Below are 15,788 nucleotides of genomic sequence, written 5' to 3'. Positions count from 1 at the left end.
TTTTTCTCACCCCCACCTTCCCCCTTTTCTCTTAGCTTGTTGGCCTGTCTGATACCCAACCACCCTGACAGACTACCTCAAACCTCCTCTGTAACGTGCTACAGCTTTTTGGTATATATCACAGCCAACCCTAAGTACCAACAAATAAGCCCAGGCAAAGCAGTAATTCATCATGTGATGCATGGCCGTTATATATCTCTCTGTCTTGGTCACCATAATTCTTCCTTATAGTAGCCGTCTGAGAACTGCAGTGTTACCAGGGACAGGAGCGATAACTCTGGTGTAATAATGGACCTCTGCGCAGCCATGATGATAGACGAGCCCCCCTTGTAGGAATATATTCTTAATAAAACACACTTCTTTAATAAAGGTCCTTTCTGCTGGAAGTCTCATGTGGGATAAAACTCAGGAGATTGAAATCCCCATACTCCTCTTGTGTATGTCTGAGCTGCCCAAGGTTGTCACTATGCAGAATAATTTCCTGTCCAATAGCGCTGGAGAAAGCTCTCTAAAGGTAATCCTTTCACCAGTTGGAGGAACATCTGAGCCTCACAGTGTTAGAGGTCAACTCTGTAAAGATGTGTGATTTTTTCCCCTACCTATACAGGCCTAGTGGTACTTGGATTGGTCTGTCAGTCCATCCACCAATTTAGTCCAGACCGAAATATCTCAACTACAGTGAGATGGATTGCTTGGAAATCTTGTACAGCTATTCGTGATCCCCTGAAGATCCATCCTACTGCCTTATTTAACCTTACTTTTCATTGAGTGCCACCACCAGCTTCCATATCCAGTTAATACATCTACATGATATTTGTTACAGATATTCAGCGTCCCCTGAGGGATGTACTGCAAAATGTGGGCAACGTGTGACATTTCAATTTGTCTACTAATGATATTCCCTTCAGCCTCAGCTGTAGTCTGTATTTAGTTCTAATTTACTAATGCAGGGATGCAAACATGAAAGACTAAGATAGTAAACATGGTTAACATGATACTTGCTTGTTAGTCTGAGCATGTTAGCATTTGCATTTTGCTCAAATAGGCCTACAGTTCCAAACATAAGCCCTTTTCTCATATAAACGCCAGACGATGTTGGAAAAATCAGGTCAGGACATTGCCCAGAGTTGCCCTGGGTGCTTGGCGAGACAAGCATGAGGCAGGACATGCCCCAAAAAATAAATAGTGGAAATGCATTGTTTTGTTTACATGGGCGATTTGTAATTCGATCATTTACACCAGAGTCTCTCGCCATTCCTTGAAGTTGTCTGACGATTCCAGCATCAAGTCATACCAACAGTATGAGTCTCTGAATCTCTTTGTTTGTGTCTTTGTGTAAATGACCCTCTAACGTTTGTATTCTTGCAGTTTCGTGCCAGTCACTTGATAGAAACATCATCAACATGCCCACTCGCTCGCTGTGAACTCTCCAGACAATGACAGACTCTGTTCACACATGGGCTCAAGTGGACATTACACTGACTCTGTACGAGGGAGCTGGCAGGGTCCATTTAATGTCCGGTCTAACTGATTTGGACATTTGTGTCCTCACATTCAGCTCCTCTGGGAAATGTCTCGATAAGCTCAGGGTTGCAGTGCATGTGTGAAAGGGGCTGTACATTGTCAGTGCATTATGTTTAAACATGTATCCCTCCATGACATTCAAAACATAAGGGGGTATGCCAAGCCTTTCTACAGCCATTTCTCTTTTTCTGGCTGTTGTTGCCTTTATTCCATTCCCTATTATCCTCTGCAGGGTGAAATAGTGGTCATCATTTAGGCTAATATCTTAAGGTCTCAATCTGAGCCTTTTGCTCACGCTGAACACCATTCATCTGCCTCTAGCTGATGAGCTGTCTGATAAGCCTCATAGTAAAGACCCTGTGAGATACTTTCCCATCTCGCCTTCTTGTTATGGATCAGGTGGAGAAAAGGGCAATTGGAATCTGAATGAGGAATCAGATGGCCTTTTGTTTCTTGACCTGTAAACCCCATTGAGCAATTCAGCATGTGAGTCCTATTTTGGTATAGTCACAGAGCATGAATACCTCAGCAAAAGTTGGTAACAACGCTGCATAAAAACCATATGGTGCAGCTCAGATTGTATGTTTATTCTTTGAAAGAAAACAGAGAACAGGAGAAAAAACCTCCTGTACCTGCTCTTTGTTTAAAACTCAATCTTGTTGTTCTGCAGTGGGAGTCTTACTTTTTTCTGAAGTGTGATGGATTACCAGTATAAGGGGATAAATATGTTTTTTGGAAGTAATTAGACAAGAAAAAGCTCAAAAACTGAGCTTTTATATCTGAAGTAGAATTACTCGTTTAGTGCTTTCTGCTGTCTTTGCCTTTTTTTTAACCTTTAAAATGGAAAATAAGAAAGAAAAAACAACTTTTTTTGTGCAGTCTATCACCTTCCATCGTAACAACCATTCATCCTCTAGTCTGGCCAATTCAGCCCAAACTTCAACCCTCATAGTAAATACACAACAAAACAAAAAAGGGGAAGGGAAAAAAGATGTGTGCAGAATTTGGTCAACCAGACTCTTAGTTAAGTACCTTGAACATACATTTTAGATGCTATATAATATATGCTAATATATTCAGTGAGAGTAGGTGACAAGTGTAGCCCAAGGTTGGTGGGTGAGGTACAATATTACGTTATTGTAGACAGCAGTGAAAAAAAGTAATCTCTCCAGGCTTTCCACTTGTCACACTGTGCGAACAGCAGTTCTTCACTTATTTTAAGCTCCTCAAGCTAAAAAGAAAAGATGAAAAAGTCTAACATTAATAAAGAAACTCCCCAAAATCCAGGATTCCAATGGATGATTCTGCTTTAAGAAAGTGTCTTTTGACTCATGGTAAGACTATGATATCGGTGCTACTGTGAAGAAGGATGAATCTGTATATAAGAAACACTAAAGTACATTCAGTGTCGACCCTTTCACTATCACTCACATTTCCTCCACATTACCTTGTTATCAGTGTTTGGGCATCATGTTACCAGTGTGCAGCGCATGCACTTAACATAAGTGTTTTCTTTTTCATGTTATCTCAGCCTTGATGTGTAGCTCTGACACATTTACTGTTATTCTTTAATAGGAGCTAGCACATGAGAATTATGAGTGAAGAGGAGCTTGTGGTGCAGGGATCTATAAATATGTCATCAACCTAAATGTTCTTTTTGGGCTCTTGGAACTCTGACGCATCGTTAACAGGAACAAAAAAACAAAAACATTCTCAACATTAGATCATCAGCTAGATTCATAACATTTCTGAGTTTTACATGAACTGCTCATAAACATGATTTTAAATGGATCTCTAGGGACTTATTGTATGATAAAATACGTTCCTTTTTTTGCCTTTTTTCAAACAAATTGGTTAGCTCTACAAAGGAGGTTATGTTGTTGGTTTTGTGTTTGTCTGGTTGTCTGTTTGTCAGCAGGATTACAGGAACTGCTGGCCCGATTTAAATGGTTTTAGGGTGAAGCATGGACCAAGGAAGAACCCATTTAATTTCCACGCTTATCCAAATTACAGGGCGAATACTTGTTTGCCTCTTTTATTAACATTGGGAAATTGGGAATTTCAGCTGCATTCATGTGATGTTGGAATAATTGTTAAAATAGTTTCAGCTCACCTCCGTTTCCTTTCCCTTTTATTATCATGCAAATTCTGAAAACGGCGATCAATGTGCTGTGAGCAATTACAACACATCTTCTTTGTAGCTCCCATGTTGTTTCCACATTATGACTTAAAACTTATGAACACACCAAAGTTGATAGAATGATTTTCAAACTTGTAATATACTAAATTCCATATAGCAATCACACAAAGAAGAAATCTACTGTATTATTTGAATTTTTTTGAGCTCCTCGTCACCTGTGACAGCAGTAATTCATGGCTGTTTGACAGCTGGTTTGGTCTCTAGTCTGTCTCTTCAGTAGTAAACTAATTTTCAATTGTCTGGAATTTATTACCTCCTTTGCAGTAAAACACATTACATGAGCCCCCGAAAACATTTGTGGGTCGAACTGGGCAACCTTAACAGACTTACTCCAATAGAAACACTGTCCACAGACTTGAAACTGGCTAAGTAGACTCCTTTGATCAAAAAGAGTATATAGTGTTGTGAATAATATTTTATTGCTTGGTCTTCAACAATAAACTGTGTATTAGATTTTTAAAATGTCAATTCTACAAAGCACATGGTCACAAGACACTGGAGGAAAATATTGAATAAGGAAAAGAAAGATCAATCTAATGGACACTATGACTTGTACATCATTAGTTACCACTTCTCTAAGGCTGTAATTAAAAAGATTTAAAAGAACAATTTGGTCGATTTGTTTTTTCTTATCAGTGCTTTTGCACATACAGTCCAAAACAATAAGGAAATTAAGAAAATGTAAAGAAAACATTCAATATTAGTGTAACATACTCATACTAATTGGGCAGCGGTTCTCAAACTTTTTTAGCCGCGCACCCCCTTCTATGTCCCAACCGGGTTGACGCACCTCCAATCCCCCACACCTTCAGAAAAAAAAATGCAATAAGCTTTTTTATAACCATATTAAAGGTGGCATGTATAATCATGCTCAAATCACCAGAACACACATATAATAAAATAATCACCATCACAGCAATGCGCTCTCGCATCTGAATTAATCTGAAACACTGTAACACAGTTTCAGTATAATGCAACAAAGTTATGCGCAAGCTTCCACTTTAAAGAGCAAAGAAGGTGGATGACAGGCTCAGGACCAGAGGCATTACATTTTTCATTTTTGCGCACCCCCTAGCGGCAGCCCATGCACCACACTTTGGGAATCCCTGTAATAGGGTATACCATCAGTTTTGTGTTGCTGATTCAGTTCACATAATTGTGACATTGTTGTTTTTTATCACAGCCCTTGTCATTAGCGATTATTCTGCCGTTTTAATAATTTAAATTCCCTATGCTCTGCACCACTAATTACCACTACAGTGATACTAATCAGACATCAATGTATTATTTTTCAAAAAGGTATTTTTTTAATCATAAAAAAATCACCCGAGAGATGTTATCACTTTGTACTGTGGCCTCCCTGCTGAAAAAAAATCTTCAGTGGCATGATCAAGGGCAATTTGACAGTAATTTCAGAGGAAAGGGACAGTATTACTCATTCCCTTCACCCACCTGTGTCTGTAGATTATGAATCATGAGTCCATCTGATGAGGTTCATTCATTTCACTGTATATGTGAAACGAATGTGCACCTTCCTCCCGTGCTGTTTGTTTCCTTGTCAATGTCTTCAGTCATTAGAGCTGAATTAAAGCAGTTTGTCAGCTTCAAGGACTCATGATTGTGCTAAAACAAAAGCAGCAGGGAAGGCTCTCCGAGGAGCTGACAGGCAGTGCAGTGAATAACCCGAGCACCTGCAAGCTGTTAAAGTGATACACTCCACCCAAGACCTACAGTATCTTTTGAAACACTTAAACTCTGTAGACCTGAGAGGCTGTAGAAACTTTTTTGGTCTTTTTTTCATGGAAAACTGAGGCTGCGGGCAGCTGAAAAATCCATAGAAATTTCTTTAAAAGAGTCCTGTGGCAATGTCTGCCTCTGTCCATCAATATGCTCAGCAGGTCCCCAAACTCAGTTTTTTATTAGAATATTTTTAAACTTTTTCCCAACAAGCCCTCCAACCACTATGGCCATTATCCCATTATCATGACCCATAGAACAGGAATACACACAATATAGAATAGCTCAACGTTAACTTGTGGTTTCACATAGCACACAAACACCAGTCTCCTGGTTTAAAATCCTATTTGTTTGCCCTGTCCATCCACATCGCTTCTCCCGTACGCAGGCTCTGTCGCTCTTTATACCACGTCACCAAACATCCTACTTTGCTCACGTCGTAATTAATACAGCCAATAGACAATTGTAAATATGGGGCATAATAAGCTGCTAGTACAAATTAGATATAGGGTTGTTTTTTGGTAGGGGGGCAGCCTATCTCTAACCCTTTCACAGTTGGCCCAACCCTCCACTACCCAGGGCAAAAATAAGTTGTGGGTCTCCCCTGACTTCCCTCCTCTTCCTCCCATTCTATGTGTGTGTCACCTTCAAGTACCCATCATGTAGCACACAGCAGACTTCACATTATAAGTTTATTATAGTTCGCCTGAAGCACCAGATACTCACTAGTTCTCCTTTTGCTGGAGTACTACAGCATCTGTCACCGAATCTGCCCTGTGTCAGATCAGTTTTTGATACTTAAATAATAAAGGTCTTATAAGTCATTTTACACATGGGCCCACTATAATATAGTGCCATAAGATGCCCACTCTCTCTAGTGATCTCGTCCATATTGGATCATTTCAACACATTCCTCACAGTAACCATCCAGTGTCAATGCAGACAGTGTCCTATATTTACTGACAGCTGTACAGGTTGGGGTGATAGATGGGCGTGTAATATGTCAGACTTTCATGCAGAGGACCAGAGTAAACCCTAACCCGCAAACGTTCAGTCACAAACCTGTAATTCATGTTTACCCTAATTATAAAAAATTGTTTTAATTGCCTTTCCATAACCATATTCAATTTTCATGATCTTTCTCTAACCTTATTGTAGTTGTTCTTGCAAGTTAGACATTTGTGATGTGAAAATTTAAGACCTCCAGTGTACATAAACTGTGAGTGGACTTTTCAGGAGAAAAACCTCATTTTTCTTGCTGTTTTAAAGTAAAAGTATTTGCCCATAGATTGTCATTGATCGTTGGTAGCCAACATATTGGTCCAATTGCCCAACCCTAACAGATGTACATTACCTTCCGTTTTTCTTTTTCAATTAGAATGACAGGTTAAAACATCCAGACACAAGCAGCATTGATTCACTAATCTGTTTACAGGCAGAGCTGGTTTTCACGTGGGCAGTGAGTAATTTATAACCTCTAATTGGACAGTGACGGTGCTTTTAGACTACTGGCTGTTTTCCACAACTGGTTTAATCTGTTGTCTATCAGCACCACACATACATGTTGCACTAGTAGGCTGACAAGCTGTTTATCACCTGTCCTTCAATTACTGTATCAGATAGCAGGTCGGAAGTGTCAGATCCCAGCAGACAGAGAGTATGCTGCAGAGGCAGAAAGAGACAGGAAGGAAAAACGGCAGAAAAAACAGGGATGGAAAACATCTATTTCTTTGGCCTTAGTACAGATACTTCTGTGTCTCTTTGACACGTATTCCCTGTACTACCACTTAAACAGGTCTTTAGGAGGTAATATCTATTGGCAGCGCAATTTTCAGACTAAAACCAGACAGTTTGAGTGCCAGGAAAACATGTGTAGGTTGTCACACCATTTAAAAGTGAGCAGCAATCATTTTGAATGCTGTCTAAACTTTCACACATATGCAGAGCAGTTCCCTGAACTCATTTCCTTGAGTGCTCTCAACAATTCTCTGAGATGTATTTGGCTTTCAGAGTGCATATTTTGAATCGTTTCAGAGTCCTCTTTGGACTCCTTTGCACTCCTCAAGAATTTGGCTCAGAATCTTATGAAATGCTGTAGATCGTTGCCCTGAACTTAATTTTTTGGCTTATGTAAAACTTGACATGCACAATGGGACTGATTTTATAAGAGTGAATTATTACAGACATGATAGATAAATAAATAAATAAATACATGTGGGGGTTCTCTTTGTGTTTCTTCTTCGAGCACTAGTATTATAGTATTAAAGGAATAAAGGAATACAATTTTTGTTCACTTTCCCTTTCCATTCCAGAGAGTTTAAAGAGAGAACTTATATCATTATATCTGTGCAATATGTATGATGTTGGAGGCAATTAACAATGACTTGAAGCAGGGGGTTACAGCTAGCCTTTGTACAAAGAGAAAAAATAAGAGTTCCAGCACCAGGACATAACTTGTCTGTTCAGTCCGTGCAAAAAGAGAAATGTTAATGTTAACTGTGTGATTTTAACTTCTTAAGGATGTAGTCTTGTCATCAAAGTTAGTTGCAAGTCAACCAGTGGAGAAGATGCAAAGAAGTCGACTGATTGATGAACTGATAGACTGTTACTGGCACAGACTTTAAAGTGGTGTCAGTCTTCTTATCTGACTCTACATAAGTTGAATTATTCTTTTCAAGCTGCACTAATCAATATATTTTTTTATTTGCAATGGGTTGGATAGCTGTGTGTAATATGGTAGGGGTTGTTTGTAGCGATGAGCTGGAGTTTGAGCCTTTAGAAGAGCATACATTCTCGTACTGCACTTCGGCTTCCCCTTGTTCGAATGACAGCAGTAGGAAGCGCTCATGGCTTTGGGGTTTGCCACCTTAGCATGCGTAGGCGACTTTAAACAGAACAATAAACATGCCGATATTGACAACCGTTTTATTGCTTTTGTCAGACTTGGACTCTGACTCTAAACTGAACAAAACACAGCCTAACCTTCTGCCATTCGCACTAAGAGCAGTGCGAAAGGACGACACTGCCGATCCCAGTCCGATAAACACGGTCCTATGTGTTGATTTTATTGTTTACATGTCGATGACCATCTGATATAGCTCCGATTTAGAAACTGGCTTCATCACAACCTTGAAGCCACTGTCACAGCTGAACTGGGAGCCTGAGCATGCCTTGGGCCGAAGCCGCATCACAGCTGCTGCAATCTGTCTGTGGAGACACCAGAGGCGGTGGGGGAGGACACATAGAGCGCTGGTATTTGTGCTAGGCTAAAGGTTAACTACTTTGGCAATTATCTTATAGCCTGTATTTATATTATTCAGATGTCTGTAATTATCTACATCAGCATCATCACCTTTCTTGTATAACAAACAAAACACGGTGATAAAATTAGTCTTCCATCAAACAGCAGCTCTTCTGACTGTCCTCCCTCAACAATAAACTCAACTACCTTTTAACACACTTTAGTCCCTTTATGTACTTGTAATTGTAGATAGATGATGAAAGTAAAGTTTCTCTTCATCAAAGCTTTGCCTTGAATTAGCCAGAGCTCTTTTTTAAAAGGCTGAAAGGCTCTCAGAAGGGACATGCACACCCCTCTGCATTTGTAGAAGAGCCAATAGGAACTCTCTCTCTCTCTGAAATCACCTGTGATTGGTCAAAGTCTCTCATCAGCAGCCCAGAGGAGGTGCTGAAGTCTAGCTCTCTCTCAGACGACATGAATAACAATATGCTGAAAGGTTAGGGTTTTTTTTTGTCCCAATGATAAACAAAAAGTCCCCACTGATACCCAAAAATAAACTGCCTACCCCCCTTACTGTCTGCAGACACGTCACACCTCAGCCATTTGCTGTAAATTAGCTTCTCATTGGTCACATTAGCTTGAGCAACACTTCTTCTTCGCACAGAGAACATCAACTAAAACCTCCATTGTAATATTAATATCTTATTATTGCAGTACATTAACTATAAAAACCTATACATATCTCAAATATATTATTGGTTTTCCTGGTGCCGCAGTTTGTTCGTCAGAGCTCATTGTTTGGAATTCTCCAAACAAATCATCATGATCCCTCAGACACTATGCAGATGGTGGTTGATAATTAGGAGGCTGAAATATGTCACTTTTACGAGCATTGCATTTGGCTCTGCAGAAGAAACCCAGAAACCAGACTGCATCCTCTTATTCCTCACACTTAATTGACACATCAGTGAGGACTGGTGTGGTTAAGATGTTGATGAAAGATACAGTGTGGTTACCGTGAGAGTGCCCATTACCTCCACAGTAGATTTCTCATTTTGGCTCAGCACCTCAGCTTATAGCCTAATCAGCTGTTTGTATTGGCTTTTGATTGGTGCAGGATATCTGCTTTCATAAGCCATTATGCTCTACCCGGTATTCTTGTTGTTTTGTTCACTATGTCCTCCCATGTGAGAAGTATTAGAAACATTGACGTCTGAATCTTTTATTTTCATATTTTTTTGCTTCTATGATCGCAGCAGCACAGTGAGAGGCCTTGGGGCGACAAATGAAGGGAGTGGAAAGGAGGCACTTTGTGCCTGTGTGCACTCATCAAGACTTTAAGCTCAAAGTGATTAAGTTGTATCAGGTTTGATGAGATCCCACATCAGACCCTTTATATCAGAGGGACTTGGTGACTAATAGCATTTGTCTCAGGTTGTTGAACATACATTTAGTTTTGCATTTGGAGACTTTGTTCAGACCCAGTGGGTGAATTTAAAATTTACCTCGAGGCAAAAAGCAATAGTGTCAAGTAGTTCATGCTGCACTTGGGAAAAATACAGTGGAAATTGTGCTTCCCAACAGCTATATCAGCTTTAGGTTTGACACTTGCATTGACATTATATCAATGGTAAAACAAAAAAAAAAGGAAAGCTTAAACTGTCACATTGTTCAAAGTGCTGTGTAGTAGGTTCATTAGAGATGGAGCTGTGTCCTAAAGGAGGTCATGCAGCTCAAACCACTGGTGGAGTATCGGGGAATATCACATACACAAAACATAAAACTAAAGGTAGGATTGGAAAGGTAAGAAGTGATCCATGAAAACTTCAGCTATGATTAGTAAAGAAGGGATTTGGCTCTTGGGTGTTTCTGAACGCACAGCTTTCAGAGATAAGATATGTTCTTTCAGCTTTACATGATGTGATTTCTCACACTGATTTAAGAAAAATCTGAAAAGCATACAAAACAAGGACTGTAGCTACCACTGAGGACATGTCCTCAATATTTATTCATTCCTTTTTTGTGAATTTGTGTAGAACCTTAGACGTAGCAGGTGTTTCATTAGCTTTCATTTTTTAAACTGAACGAGTATAAAGCAACTACAGGGAGCTTTTAACTACTTTTGACGGTGTGAATTTTATACTGATGCCTCTATATCACCTGCATAAACAAATAATGACCCTCAGCGTGAAGATTGGCCTTTTTATATATAGATATTCTTAAAGACTCTCCCGGTTACAATTTACAAAACGCACAGCAGAGAAGCTTGTGTTTACAATTTACAAGTTTGATACTGCACAGTAGGATAGCCACTTAGAGGAGAAGCAGGAAGGGATTTTTCTTTAGACAATTCAAATTTTTTGGTAATGGCAGTATTAAGAAAGAGAAAAAGAAACAATGATAGAGAACAGCCAAAAACAAAATGAACAAAAAAATATGAGTAGTTGGTTATTCAACAGGAGATAATTGTGAAAAAAAATTGAAAAGGTTCAAAACGAATCATGAATTAGCCTTCTAACTCCTACACAGGTTTGTTCTATGTCTATTGCATTCTTGCAAGACATTTCTACATTAACATATGCATTTACATTACTCTCTAATGCAAAGCTTACTTTGTTTCACCGTAATTATCTAAAGTTATGAATCTTACATAGTTAAAAATAGATACATTACCTCAAAGCTATGCATCCTGCAAACAGCTGTGTTTATTAAGAAAATACTGTTATATATATATATATATATATATATATATATATATATATACTTATATATAAAACAGTATTTTTCTTACTGCAAACTGCAAACAGCTATGTTTATTAAGAAAATACTGTTATATATATATATATATATATATATATAAAACAGTATTTTTCTTAATAAACACAGCATTGTTTATTAAGAAAATACTGTTATATATATATATATATATATATATATAAAACAGTATTTTTCTTAATAAGCACAGCTGTTTGCAGTTGCGTCTTTCTCTCAATGCACACAAGCCAGATCAAGAGTTTTGTAACATGAGGCTGTGGTACTCATTGAAACACTACCGCTTTTGTCCACAGGGGGCTCCAAAATCAACACAAAATGAAAGTGTGTTGTAATGTCTTTAATTTTTTCCTAGTTTTCCGATAACAAAATAAAAAAAAAAATGAAGCCTTCAGCATTTACAGATTCCAGAAACTTAGAGAAAAAGACCGGAACCAGATGAGAATTACAATGAACGTGTAATTAAACAGTTAAGTCAGTGAATCTACTCTTTGGTTTCATCATTATTAGAACATTTTTATAATGGTTAGTGGTGCGCATTTGGGGTGAGTTAAATTTTCAGAACATTATGTCAACTATAAATACCCTAATGTTTTTTTGAATTGTGAATGTGGTTTGATTTGGGTTAGTTTTTCTCATACCTACAGACATGAACATAACAGTGTGTTTAAGGGTGCAGAATAATTGTCCTCTGTGAGATGAGCTACAAGCAAAAATTCTGTATCAACACTTTTTGGCTCCAGGAGTGATTGTGCAAAGCCATTTTAAGTGGATCTTTATTTATAGGTACAAGAGTTTCCTGGTCCACAAAATATGTGTATTTGATATTAATCTCAATGGAAGGTTTAACAGCCCAATCAATCCAGTAAAATTATAGTTTCTGTAGTAGAAAAGTGAGTCTGTTGGAGATAAACATTCCCTGGTAGCTCATAATTTGTATAGTTTGTTGCCAACCTACCTCAGTGTACAAGTATATTCCCCATTGGTCATTAATTATTTTCCCACAAAAAACTTTTGAACATAATCAGAGCAAGAGTTGTTCAGTGTTGACCACATCCGGTGAAATGTGAGTGGTCATATTAGGCGGGACGTGTTCACTATCTGCTTGGAAATGGAACTACATTAAAAACAAGTAGCAATTTCCTCCTGTGCATCTTGTGCTCACTGCGTAGAAATATTACTGTATGAGTTTCCATCCTCTGCGTGACTAGACCCCCATCTCTTCTTATAAAAGTGGAATGCTTTTTTAGTCTCACATTTACCTCCAGTGTCATCCACAGAGTCACTGGTGGGGCGGTGGTTTGAATGGCTCGCAATAAATCATAAATCTTAACAGCTGCAGGGATTGAGTTCACCTCTACCTAGACTTGACCTACTTCTTAGCAAAGTCCACGCAAACTAAGTTGTTGTGGAGTCCCTCGTGGGAAAAGACAAATGTGGATCTTCCCTGAATACTCATTGTCCACTTTGTGCTTTCATTTGTTATATACACTCTGCAATCACCGCTCCAATTCAGCTCCAATTTACTGTTTTAACTCACATCCTGCTTCATTCTTTGGGCTCTGCAAGACCACACACATTAATTTTCTTTCTGTTTATGCTTGTTACTTCCTGACTCTAGTACTTAAGAACTGTTAATCCTCAAAAATGAAACTTTTAAATTACAAAGATTGCATTATCAGCTCAAGGGCGTATGATAAAATAAAATTTGTAATGGTAACTTGGGATTGTGCTGAGTCAGTGTTTCTCAAAGTGGTAGGTGGTCCTTGAAACATTTTCATATTCATTAATTTAAATTATGATGTCAATTATTCATTTTATTTATTTTTTTTTTTTACTAAGTCATCATAGTTCAATGAATGATGTTATGATTTTTAAATCTATTTATATATATATATATATATATATATATATATATATACCATAGATTATTTTCCTGATCTAATCAATGTTAACTCTTCTAACTTTCATAAGTTATTATTTAAATATATGTCTGATATTTACATAATATATTTCTCTTGTGTTGTTCTTTCACATAGTGAGACTATAGATATTTATAAAGAGGCTACACCAAATTATCTTACGAGTTCCTTGACTTAAAGACTTAGAATCTCTGTCCTACATTGCCTAATTCCTGGAAATTAATTTTGATATTCTATCTAAAAATATCCAAAAAGTAAATCTTACTTTAAACTAGAATGACACTCAGACTACCACCAAACTCAATATTTTGTTTTGTTTCATGCTGGTGGTCATCTTGATCACATGGAAATATTGTAATCCTCCAACATCTGCATGAACAATTAGAGATATGTTGTATTTCATTACAATTGAGATCATGTATGCCAGCCATTCCTTAGCTGTGGTTAGGCTTTAGGATCTGATAACTTTATGACTAAGGTGTATGTAACTGAGATGAAAATGACTCAAAATGTGCTTCTTTAAATGTCACGTTACAACACTTTTTTCATGATAGATTCAGGATGAAATGCATTACAGTTTCAGTGCCTACAGATATTAAATCTGAAAATGTTGTAATAGAGAGTAAATCAGCAAATCTTTGAAGAAGCTGGGACTTGGAAATATTAGCAGTTTTACTTGATAAATGACTGAAACGATTACTAGAATTGTTGCTTAATATTTTCCGACTTGTTGATAACTTCTCAAATCCTTTTAGCTTCACTGGATTATTTAGTCAAACGATGTAGATGTTAAATGTAATTGTGACTTCATTTCTATCTATGAAATGTTGATAAACAACAACAACAACAACAAAGCAGCCTTTTAATAAGAATCTTAATGCTCCCTACAATAAACTGACTGCTGGTACTGTTGCTTAATAGCAGTGCCTCAACATTTCTTCACCTGTATTTTGGGTTTTTCAGCTTGTGTTTTTGAAAGAACTCCCTCCTGCCACCAGCTCCTGCTATTTTCACACGCTCAGCAAAGAAGGAAGGAGCAACAAAAGAATGAGGGGTGTCCTGAGAGAGTTCAACAACAAAAGCAAAAAAAAGCCAGCCAGTCTCTAGTCAGTCAACAGTATTATACTGAGAGTTAAGCGTCTGCCTGGTGATACTGTGGACTACTTTTATTTAACTGAAAGCCTCTGTTGGCACTGGAATAAGGCTTTCTAATCACCTCTGTTACAAAAAAAAAAAAAAAGTTTTTTTCATCTGCACATTTTTTTTTAAATTGATGGATTTGTGGAGCTTTGAGTGCAATAATAAAACCAGGGAATGTACTGGAGAGAATATATTAAATATTTACCTCATTCATGATGACTTATTTTACCCACCTGCAACTCATCCACATCAGAAATCTAATGATCTGACCCGCCCGATCTGCAGACATAAACATAAATGTGATCCGTGCATCAAACCGTTCTGTTCTGTAAATAGTTTTCTAGCAAATAGTAACTACAGCAACTTCTTATCCACCCGTAGCAATTCACTTATATTTAGTTTGGAAATCATTCTCTAAAAAAAGAGAAAAAACTCACAATAAACGAAGTGTTAAAAAATCTAGTCAACAGATTGTAGTTCCCCAGTGGTGTAACGAATGACCAAACCTCTCAATCTTTAAGAAGAGAATCAAGACCCAGCTCTTCGCTGAACACCTTCACACATAATAGACACAATCTTTTATGCATTATTTGCACTCAGACTTCAATCATGTCACTTACTCATGTGTTGTCTTCTGAGATTGTTGCTTGTGTTGTATGAACTCTCAAATGTACGTCGCTTTGGATAAAAGCATCTGCTAAATGACACTGTACCAATTGTAATTATAACATTCATTCATTCATTCATTCATTCATTATCTTTAACCGATTATCCGCACTCCGGCCGCGGGGGGCTGGAGCCTATCCCAGCTGACATTGGGCAATTGTAACATAACTAGCTTATTATTTTTTTTCAAATTTTCTATAAATATTGCAATAATATTTGTAAATACCTTTGGCCACATTCATAGTGGGGTGAAACTCTGATATTGTGACAGCCCTGTTAACAGGGTACTGGCTCATCCCTTAATGCTTACCATGTACACCACCTACCTTAGTTCACAGAGCCAGCATGCTATAATTAGCGCTTTACATAAAATACAACTGATGCTGATGGATGTGTCTGAGAGTGGTGGGTTATAATTAGTTAATTAACGCAGAAGAGCTTGATATCTTACTGAAATTGTGTTGACAAATTATCCTATAGTTGCGAATATGTTTTCCTCAATACAACAAATGGCCACCTTATGAAAAGCTCCAGCATTCATCCTTACAGGCACCATAAATGTGTTTGCACAATGCAATGTTTTCCA

Source organism: Centropristis striata, chromosome 3, assembly GCF_030273125.1.
Source record: "Centropristis striata isolate RG_2023a ecotype Rhode Island chromosome 3, C.striata_1.0, whole genome shotgun sequence".
Lineage (NCBI taxonomy): Eukaryota > Metazoa > Chordata > Actinopteri > Perciformes > Serranidae > Centropristis > Centropristis striata.
Note: the sequence above shows the minus strand (reverse complement) of the source record.